Source organism: Lissotriton helveticus, chromosome 2_1 (assembly GCF_964261635.1).
Source record: "Lissotriton helveticus chromosome 2_1, aLisHel1.1, whole genome shotgun sequence".
NCBI lineage: Eukaryota > Metazoa > Chordata > Amphibia > Caudata > Salamandridae > Lissotriton > Lissotriton helveticus.
Genome location: NC_136059.1, coordinates 1,456,590,111 through 1,456,602,122, shown reverse-complemented (window position 1 = coordinate 1,456,602,122; position 12,012 = coordinate 1,456,590,111).

Genomic DNA, 12,012 nt, shown 5'->3' with positions numbered 1-12,012 from the left:
GTCCCACAAACAACAGCCCATGCCCCCACTAAATGCAAGGCCACAGTTCCACCACGGCAGACCATGGAAACTGAGGATGAACCAGTAACAACACCAGAGATAAGCCAGTCTTAAAGTACCCCCACAACAACACCCCAAGCACAGGTCCGGCACAGCACAGGCAAAAGCCGGAGGCGCAGAGGAAGGTCCCGCTTCCCACCACAGGAAGACCAATCCACAGATGTCTGGGGTGGGCTGGAGGCAGAGATGCTCCTGGTGCAGCGCCTGCAGGCCAAAAACATGAGGTTAGTGCAGGCCTAAATCAGCACGATGGCAAGTAACATCACTGTCATGAGTGATTGCATGAGGGAACTCACTTCAGCTGTGGTGGAGGGCAACAGTCAGTCAAATACGGCCATGCAGAAGCTGACCAGGGTGATGCAGGAGGGCCAGGTGACACAGAGTAGATGGCCTCACCAGTTGATGCAGCGCTTACAGGGCTATACACAATCAAACAATCGCCTGAGTGCCAAAACTGCACTGCTCTCCTGTATGTATGTCTCCATGCAGATCGAGATGACCCATTGTTGTGGGTATGTGGCCAAGGCACTGGGCCAGGTAACCAATGCCTTTGAACTAATGCAGTCTGCCACTGTTGGGGCTAGCAATGTGCCTGGGGAAGAGGGAAGTGAGGAGGCCTCAAGCCTCAGCAGCCTGTCAGTGCCTGTCACCACTTGCAGGAGGCACGCCACTCGCAGCACCACACCCTCCGTAGGCTCCATGAGGGATGGAGATGAAGCAGGCAAAAGGCGTCTGGGGGTGCGTGGAAGAAAAAGATAGACAGGCATGTCCAGAGCCATACAACGATGGTAACTATTGCCACTGACATTACTAGTGAATGAGTTTCAAGTCCTATGAATATGTCATTGTATAATTTTTTTATGTAATCCCTGTGCTACTTGGCACGTGATATGTGTGCTTCAACACTACAACATTATTTAATTGAAGAAATATAACACATTTTGGAAATGCTATGTCTTGTCTCAACATTACTAACCTCAGAAAAAATGTTGCGTTACTTCTGCACGTCTCCTTTGCCCTTCTGATAAGCTTGCCCCATGAGCTGGTCTTAGTTGTGGCCCCTGCTGGTTGTCCTCCTCTGGTTAACTGTCTGTGAGTTCAATGGGTATGCCCCTCCTGGTGGCAATATTGTGCAACATGGCACATGCAGCCACAATTCTGCAGCAGGTGTCGGGCCGGTACTGTAATGCACCACCAGTCTTGTGGATGCAGCGGAAGTGACTTTTCATCAGCCCAAAGGTGCGTATGATTACATTTCGTGTGGCGATGTGCGTTGCATTGTACCTCTGCTCATTTGGGGTGGCTGAGTTGAGGTAAGGCGTCATTATGTAGTTTCGCACAGCATATGCACTGTCACCTACAGGGTAGTGAACAAATGGTTTGTAACAGGTATTCATTGCCATTTGACTATTGTGTGTGACAAATCATTATATGAGTTTACCTAGCAGATGTCCTTCGGCTAAATCACTCCAGAGCAGGTGAGTGTGTATGCCACTGTGTCTGAATATATAGGAGTCATGTGTGCTCCCAGGGTATTGAGCCACAATGTCTGTGATGATATGGGTGGCGTTGCAGACTACTTGTATGTTGATTGAGTGATAAGATTTACAGTTCCTAAAAATGTATTCATTCACAGTTGGGGACAAATGGCAACATGCATTTCAACTCTGCATTCTATTATGCGTGGGAACCGGGCTACCTGGTAAAAGTCCTGTTTGGTCCAACTCAATTCCTGTGGGGTTGTGGGGAAGCTAATGTGGTTATTGATCCGTGTCATCATGGCATTCAGGAAAGAATTAAAGAAATGTGAAAGGGAACTTTGTGACACCCCTCCAGCAACAGCTACTAGCCCTTGGAAACTGCTGGACGCAAGTAGGTGTAGGCAACATAGGACCTGCACATGAGTGGGGATGGCATGGGTCCTACGAGTATGGCGTTGCATTAGGGGTTCCAATTCTGCTATTAGGTCAAGGATCATGTCACCGTTCAGCCTGTGTTGTCGTCGATTTCTTCATCTGTTTGTCCTAACTATGTGATGCGCACTCTGAAGATGCGCTCCTGTGTTCTCCTGCTTGGTTATGCTGCTGCCTGGAACCTCATCCTCCTCGCCATCAGGTAGAGCGCTGCCATTGTGAAAGCTTCTGTGGTCTCCTAGGTTGGTTTAAAGAGGTTTCTGATGATTTACACCTGTATGGCATTTTCACTCATGGTTACCACCTGATTGTGATCCTTTTTAAATTGCACTTGCAAAATTGCGAATTTCGACCAAATCGCAATTTGCAATTTTTCATGCATTTGTTTGCGAGTCCTTATTTGCGAATCTCTATTCGGATATCGCAAATAAGGATTTCGCTAATATGGATTCGCAAATTATGTCTCAGCAAAATAAGCGATTCTTTATTTTTGCGATTTCAGGGTTTTTCTCAGATTTGTGTTCATGAATTGGGATTACTAAATTGCACTTGCAAAGAGGGTTTATTTGCGATTTGCTAATTTTGCGAGTGCTATTTAGCTTGATGCATGTGCCTGTTGGTCTGCTACTCCACATTATTTAGATGGCTATTTTACTTTTTTTTATCCCTTCAGTTCCTTCTTCATCTGGCAGAGCACAAGGAGGTTTGATCCTTCGGGCTGCAGCCTCACTTAACTGTAATGTCAGTTTTCTGCTAATTTAATATGTTAATATTCAGGGAATAACTTTAAAAAGAGGAAAACATTTTAATATTGTGATTTCAATTTTCATAACAACAATTTGCAGAAGAGAAATATGGATAATTTAGGTGCTCTGTTTAATTTGGTGGATACTTACACCAATCATGATGTAGACTTGCCCAGTTATATAAATTTAGCCACGATCACTGAACATTTTAATGCCAAGATTGGTCTGAAGTTGCTGTTTGGTATTTTCCATTCACCTATGGCCTACTTAAAATGGTCTTCCAGTCCTTATGGATAATTGTGAAAAACAGGGACTCTCTCAACTTATCACAAAAGGGATTTATTGGATGTTAATGGGATGACATCTCACTTTGCCAATTATAACACAACCTCTGTTGGCAGCGGCAGTTCAACTATAATCGATGACATTTTTATGAGCAGTAATTTATCATATAACTTTGACAGTTCATATGTTAAACCATTTAACTTCAGCGATCGTAATCCATTATCATTATATTTAACGTTCTCTGGGCACATCTTATGAGAAACTGGAAAGGTTTACCATGAAATGGAAGTCATATGGTGGTGGACAAAGGCTACAATGGGATCAGGTTAACCCAATTTCTATTCATAGGAATCATACATCTAACAGAATTAATGACATTTATAATTTTTTTGCCATACCTTTGAACAATTTTGTTTTACTTATTGATTCTATTAACTGTATTTGTGACTAGGAAGGATATATTCAACATTATTCTACTGAGACATGGAAATACAAATACACCCATATGATATAAACATTGGAAATAAGCATCATATAGACAAGGTGGAGTCTAAGGTTTATGCTCTCTAAGGGCCATATTACCAGTCTGGCAGTCCTCGGACCAACAGACTAGTGGTGGCTTGTCGGTGGCGGTTCCAGCTACCGGATGCACCGGCAGTCCGACTGCCCGATTTTGACTTGGGCAGTTGGACTGTACTAGGACCGCCAGCTCTGCCAGGCAACCGCCATTCCCTGGCATTGGACGGGTGGTCAGAGGCAGCAATATGCTTGGCGGGACAAAGAGTAAACAAAGGAGAATTAACAGGACCTCCTGCACCTCAGACATGTGTGGGTGCACACAGGGAGACATAACATGTGCCCCCGTGTGCATGCACATAGGTTCCTGCACGGCATGGACTTACAAGTCCATGCCGTAAGTCCATGCCGTGCAGGAACCTTGTGAGGCATTTCTATTGCGGTGCCCTTTCAAAAGGCACTACTACCTTTAAATGGTCTCTTCCCCCACTCCAACATCTGTGTGTGTACGGTAATTCCCAGGAGGTCTTGATGTATTCTTTACCCAACCTTTCATATGTGCCTGCTGGTATGTGTTTTAATCAAAGGTAAGAGGTGCCAACAAGGGATTTCGTGTATGAAGAATTTGTTTTTTTAAGACTTGTTTGAGGGGTAAGTCATACATGAACAAACTCCAAAGTGTCTTTAGACAACAACATTAAATGAGAATTGAGAGCACAGAACACATGGGAAATCCTATTTATATAGAAATATATGTGTTCGTCAACTCCAGAGAAATTTACTGTTATTTAGAGCGTGTATTCTCTTGAGATCTATCGCTTTTTTATTGTGTTTAGAGTTGATGTTTGTCATGAACTGTTTGATTAATTTGATTTTACATCCCTTCATGATGTATTGCTGATTTGTTTCATATGTTTGTACTCCTTTTAAATCTTTGCTATATAAAAATACATATATTTCTATATAAATAGAATTTCCTGTGTGTTCTGTGCTCTCAATTCTCATTTAGTGTTGTTGTCTCGACACTTTGGAGTTTGTTCATATATGACTTACCCTTCAAACAAGTCTTAAAAAAACAAATTTTTCATAAACGAAATCCCTTGTTGGCATCTCTTACCTTTGATTCTTTATTGCACAAGCCTGCAAGGGTGTATTGGGTTTCCCAAACTATTTAGGGTATGTGTTTTAGGCAATACTGAAAATGGAAAATTGTAACAGGAAGAGTGATTGTTTCATGTATTATCCATTCAATAGCTGGTTTTTCTACTACTGTAAATAGCAATCTTTCCAGTTTTTCAATGCTCAGCACCGTATAGTCTTCTCCCCTTTGTGCCAATTGGATCTGTTTATCAGTGAGAATGAATTCTGAAAACAGTGACTTAGTATTGATTAAACGCCAAGGCACGTAGCCTAAATGAAGGTTTTGCAACATCCAGCCTAATAGCATGATGGAACATAGTTGCGACTGACCATGTTGCAACATGACCAAGTCCTGTCCCATTATGTCTATGGCAGAAGACACTATGCTGTACAAAGAATATATCCTGGACGACAGAGTCGTTAACCCATTGTCAACCACAGAGAGAGTTTGCTCTAAATGAATACAACCAATTTCTTGTTTTCTTTCTGCAGTCTCTGCTTGCGTAATCTTCCATGCTTCATTATAAAATGCATAGATACCAGCATATATAAAACGTTTATGATGTGGCGTTCTTGGTACTAGCAAGAATTCCCTAAGATCAGTTCCATCTTTAAGTAAAGATAAGTATTGCTTTACATCCTTGAGTGTAGATCTATGTAACCATTCAAGGCACAGTTTTCCTACACTGTTTGTTTTTACTATTCCTGGATGCTGTCTTTGAACATGTCTTGGGTCCGGCCTAGTGAATGTGAAACCTTCTGTTTTGTTCAGGAATCTATCTTGACAGTTGTTTGTGTCTGTGGGCCAGATCAACCATTTTTTCCAATCTGGATCTGTTCTGTTGTGATGCAAAATAGTATGTACATCGACCTCCCCCTCTCAAGTGTTAGGGAGCCTTCCGGAAGAAAAAAAGGGCCGGATGTGGTCTAGGATTCCTGTAGAATCATGGACAGACATTCTGAACAACACGCGGCCAACGCTAATAGGTGACCCTGAACTAGCCAACCTAGAAATTAACGGTTGGTTTCAAGCCTCTTTAGATATCGTAGCTCCTAAGAAACTTAGGAACAATAAGAAGGGCCTGAAAAAGATAGGGTATTTCACCGGAGGCCTTAGAGAACTTAAACTCAAGTGTAAACAAACAGAAAGACAGTGGAGGAAAGACGTTTCAGAGGGAAAAATACAAATCTACAGAGAAGCGGTAAAAGTGTATAAACTGGAAATCCGCAAGACCCCACGAGAAATGTTTAGGATTTTTAAAACTATCACTACCCTGACATCATCAGCACCTGCTGTAGCTGACACACTCAAACGTTGCAATGAAATAGCGGAATTTGTCAATTCAAAAATTCAATCCATCTACCTAGCCTTTCCTTTGCCGACTACTGCCCAAAACCTCAGTCAAACGGATAATGCGGAGGGACAATTAGCAACGTCTTTAGAAGCCTTCCTCCCCATGGGACTGGACTCCCTATTAATTTTGCTGAATAAACTAAAGTCAGGATATCCAAAAGACATGGCCCCACCCACCGTTCTAAATCTAGTCTCCCACACAGTTGCCCCCATCATTTTAGAACTCATTAACATATCCCTAAGCACAGGCAACGTTCCAACTTTATGGAAGCAAGCCATGGTCGGAGCACTACTGAGTGGGAGCCAACCCAAAAGTGTTCTCGAACTATCGTCCCATTTCTTTGCTGCCTGGAATTGCAAAAATCACAGAGAAGCATGTGAATGGTATACTGTCCTCATATCTGGAAGAAAGCGGCTGTTTTCATCCTACACAAACAGGGTTCCGACCCCAGCAGGGCACAGAGACAGCCTTGATCGCCATCACTGAGGAAACCAGAAAAATTATGGACGCAGGAGGTTTGGCGGCTACCATCCTCCTGGACCTAAGTGCAGCCTTCGATACCGTGAACCACTACCTGCTTATCTCGCGAATTAGAGAAGCAGGGGTTTCGGGGGTTGCACTTAGCTGGCTGGAGTCCTTCCTTGAGGGCCGCTCATTCCAGGTCTTTGAGGAATACTCTACATCCAAAAGCTTGCCTCTGAACTGTGGGGTGCTACAGGGCTCATCTCTGAGTCCCACCCTTTTTAATATTTATATGAGTCCCTTGGCCAAAATTATCGAGCCCTTTGGCATCCGAATCGTCACATACGCTGATGACACCCAATTGATAGTATCCCTTAACCAACCTGGTCACAACCCAGACAATCTAGCCAACTGTCTTAGAAACATCTCAGCCTGGATGGAACGCTCCTTCCTTCAACTAAATGGAGCAAAAACAGAAGTGATGCTCTTGGGTAAACCTCTTCCAGAGGGGTACACTTCTATTTTGCCTAACTGTTTGGGCATCTCACCCACCCCCAAAGATCAAAAAAAGAGTCTAGGAGTCTGGCTGGACAGTGAACTAAACATGAAAACTCAAGCACAGAAGGTTGCAGGATGCTGCTTTGGGTTACTCAGGATGATGAGAAAAGTTTTTCCGCTATTAACCTGGGAAACCAAGAAACTAGTGGTCCAAGCATTAATTCTTTCCCGCTTGGACTACGCGAATGCTCTTTATGCGAGAGCCCCCCGGTTCACAATATTGAGACTCCAGGCAGTCCAGAATTGCGCAGCTAGAATGCTTCTGAATATTCCCCGCAGAGAGTCAGCCCGAGCAGCCATAGCCTCTCTTCACTGGCTACCTGTTGCTGAGAGGATTCTATTCAAAGTCCTCTGCATCACCCACAAGATCATGACCAAGAAAAGCCCGATAATTCTACAATCAATCATTGCCCCATACCATCCCAACAGAGCTCTTTGCTCTGCAAATAAATGCCAAGCTACCATTCCAAGAATGTACATGACCAGAAGCGGGGGCCAATGTTTCTCATACGTGGCCTCCAGAAGATGGAACACTCTCCCTGACCACATCCGACTGGAAGAAAACCACTTGGCTTTTCGTAAGGAGTTGAAAACATTCCTATATCCATCCAGTTAAAGTGGACACCCACACAACAGGTCCTTAGCGCTGGGAGGCCTCATGGTAGCCATGCGCTCTACAAATACCTTTTCATTTATTTCATTTCACCATCAGGTGTAGGTGTAGGTATGGACGGGTTGTTCATGTCTTTGATCTTGGCTAACCCAAGGCAAGACGTTTGTTGGACAGTGTCATTCAAAAACATATTTTTTTCAGGGATGATACAGGCTCTAAACATAGATTATATCCCATGTACCTGCCAATCTTTTGTGCCCCAGACAGTTTTCATGTCAATGTTGTCTTTCCAAAAGTCGAAACCTAGTTTAGGCAATTGAGCATAAAAGGCTGCAGAATAATTTTGTTTGGAATTAGTCAACATACTTTTCATGCCTGTTTTGCTTATAATTCTAAAGTAAAATGATTCAGCATTGGATACATTCAACCCTGAAAAATATGGAAATTATCAAGTAAATGTTGTTGAGCTACCCTTTGGTGGCGTTGGACAATGTTCCCATTGGTTATACATTAATACATTTCTAGGATATGCAGATTTGTGCAAGAAATGATGACCATAGTGATTATAAAAGTACATTTGTTCATAGTCTGATGGACCATCTGAATATTCATGAGACATTTCTAAGTCTGACATCATATTATTAACAGTCTTGAAGTCCCAATCATCAGAAAAGGTACTAGATGAAACAAAGTCACTTAATGAAACCTTGAATTGGTGTAGAATCTTCAACAGCTCCGACGGGCCAAAAATGTCATAGTCAGTTCTGTCCCAAGCTATACCCCCAGGTATAGGAACGGCTGTGATGTTCACTGATGACAAGTCTCTTTTTTCACCACAAAATGATTTTTGTGGCTTGAGTAGTAAGTTGATGTTCTTATTTGCTGTGTCCATTTTGACATATCTTCCATTTATCAGCATTCCCAAAGTTATTCGCAGAGTCAACCAAATTAGAAGAAAAAGCACACCCAACACAATCCACAGTTCAATCCATGGTGAAACCAGATAAGTCTTTTCCAGATGATGAAAAATGTCTGTTGCTTGTTCTTTGAAAGTTCTTTTTGCTGGCTTTGTTTCTGGTTCGCTGGGATCCTCGAAAAATGTATCAAAGCTAATGAAATAGCCAAAGGCAGTTCTGTCAATTGTAAGGATTGAATCAGTATTTGTTGAAATCTCTGGAACCACGAGATCACTTGTTACATTTGTGTAGTCAGGTGCTACTTCATTGTAGACAGGAGTTTATTGCCAAACTGTTATTTGGGTTTCAAGAGGTACAAGTTCCATAGCTTTGTTGCATAGTCCTTCTTTTCGCACTGCAGATTCTTCATAGGTGATGAGTTTCTCACTTTGAACCTCTTGGATAGTAGCTAGATTAGGGCATCTGCTACATTGGCAGAGTCCACTTGGCCTACTGCTTGTGATCGGCCACATGATGTGGTTTGACCAGGTCGATTGACACAAACCTGTTCTCCTTTTTATTAGCAAGGGGTGACAGTAATACTGTTCTTGATCCGTGGATTGCTAGGACAGGTACTGGTTGTCTGTATGAAGGCCCAAATTCCTTCTTGTCCAAGATCTTTTCTCTGACTAGATCACCAAGCTTTGGGATCCAGACAGGCCTTGCTGGGATGGTTGGTTTTCCTTCAGTGGTAGTTGGCTTCAGGAACACGTTACTTTGTTTTTTTCTTAGTTCATTTAAGTCCTGTAAAACAGCCAAACGGTCTTTGATATCAAATGGTTTTTGGTCTACCACTGAAGTCTGACAATCGAGGTCCGCTACTAACATTTTGGTCCCAAAAAGGACTTCATATGGAGTGATACCCCGTAGAGAACTTCTTGGCAGATTGTTACAACTACGTTGGACACTTATTAGATGTTTCACCCACCCATCACTCGAGCCTAATACCCTAGCTGGTATAGATTGCTTTATGTCCCAGTTTTTTCTCTCCACAACCAAATTTCCCTCAATTCAACACCCAAACTGGCCATGGCCATGGCCTCCTTGTAAGCTCGAGAGCTAAACGCAGGACCCTGGTCTGAATGTAGCGACCCGACTGCGTATGTGCTGATAAAGGCTCTCAAATCTTTTATAACAGTTCGAGCATCAGCCGAGCGCTGAGGCCACATCCAAATGATCCTTGAGCACAAATCCACTGCGACTATGATATATTTGTAGTTACCATCCCTCTGCAAGGGACCGCAGTGATCCAGGTAAACGCAAGCTAATGGTTTATCTGAGATTAACAGGGGTGTCTGCGCAGGACGTTTCACAGTAGAGACTTTCATCTTTTGGCATATTTCACATTCCAAAACATAGTTTCTGGTTTGTTTCCTCATGCGCGGCCACCAGTATCTCTGTTTTAATAATGATACTGCCGAGGAAACACCTGCATGTGCAGAGGCAAGCCCTTCATGTGCTGCTAGGATTAGTCCTAATCTATGTTCCATCTTTGGAATTACCCTATCCCCCACTCCAGGGATTTGAGCAAATGGAACACTGTTTGCATCAGTTATATATGCGTATTTGAGTGGAAACCCTTTAAGGTAAAGTTTTTCCACAGTCTTTGCTTGAAGCATTGACAGCTAGCATTATTTTGCCGTCTATTTTCGTTTTTGAATGATTGATTGCAGCTACGGAAGCCGTTTGCACAGCTACCTTCGCGGCTTCATCAGCCACTGAATTCCCTTCAACTTGAATGCCATCACGTTGATGACTCAGCGTATGTATCACGTGAGTGTTTTGCAGCCATTGTCAAAACTGAACTACTTGTTCCCAAAGCAATTTATGCTTGTTTGTGCCACCTTTTGCATCTTTGTAACCGTTTTGAATCCAGTTTTGCAAGTATTCATTGTAAGATTGAACACAATAATACGAATCGCACACTATGAGTGTGGGGAATTTGCGATCAGTGTTTTCAAGTGCCATCTTAAAGGCTTGTAGTTCAGCTCGCTGAGCTGTACAATCTCCTAGAGATTGAGTTTTAGTGACCATTGGTCGAAATTTGCCATCGCGCCAGCGACCTTTAACGATTGGACATGCAGCACTATAGGCTTGTTTGCCCCCCCGTATCGGGTTGAGCTACTCCATCAGTATAAATTATACATTCATACTGGTGCAGAATTTCAGTAGGCAAAGGACATTCTTGTTCATATTGTAAACATGCTTGTGTTTTCAAATAAGGATCAAAAACGTATTCAACGTCTGTTGCAGCAAGATAATTAACCCAATGTATCCATCTCGGATGTAAAGCTTTAGCATTTGGAATGCTCGCTTTTGTCACTGCTTCTAAAGCAGGTACAGGTGTAACGACCATAATGCGCTTACCCTGTGCGAGGGCTCTCTCTTTTGCTACTGCAGTTTGTACCGCTGTCAGAATTTTTTCTGTTGAAGAGAATTTAATTTCTGCTTGTGTGTACAAGTGTGATTTATAAGCTATTGGTACTTTGTTAAAAGTTAAGTACGTGAATCCGCATTGTCCTGGAATGATTCGGATCACTAATTTGCGTATGTGTACGCGTGTTTGCAAATGTTTAGTTTCTAACATGTCTTTTTGCAGTGAACGCAAAATTTCAGTGTGTTTTTGTGCCCAATTAACTGTTTTAAAATCAGGTTTGATTAATTCATGGAGAGGTTTAACCCTTTCTGCGTAGTTTAGAATATAAGTTCTTCCAAAACTTAAGAATCCTAGAATCAACTGTAGGTTTTGGAGTTTGGAGCAGCGCACATTTCTCTGGAAAGTTTGCTGCCAGGCTTTTGCCTTCACTTGATAATTTGTATCCTAAAAACAGGATGTGTAAATGGGCAATTCTAGTTTTTTTGACATTGAATTTGTACCCTTCAGAGGCGAATCCCAATATAATTGTATTCACCTTATTCAAGTGCCTATCCAAGTCATCATCTGTCAGATAGACGTCATCGACATATGATAATGCTTCATCATCATAGGTTTGTACTAACTCTGTTACCCTTGCTGAGAATAACCCAGGACTATTCTTGAATCCCTGTGGGAGATGACAGAAATGACGTTGTGTCCCCATAATTGAGAAAACGGTCAAATACCTACTTTCTGGTGCAATGTTTTGACAGAAGAAACGGTTAGAAATATATAATGTGGCAAAAGTTTTACAACAAGAGTTTAAATGTCTGTAATCCAATACTAGACGATATGTATTGTCTGGTTTGGAGACAGGAAACAAAGGATTGTTCATTGACAAGGTGCATGTTTCATTCAACCCTTGGTATTCAAGTTGATCTAAGATCTCCCTGACCTGTTTTTTAGCTTCTTGCTTAACTGGGTAATGCTTTTGTGCAGTTGGTTGATTTGTTAACTGGATTTTATGGTGAGGAGAATCCTCATCCCATCCT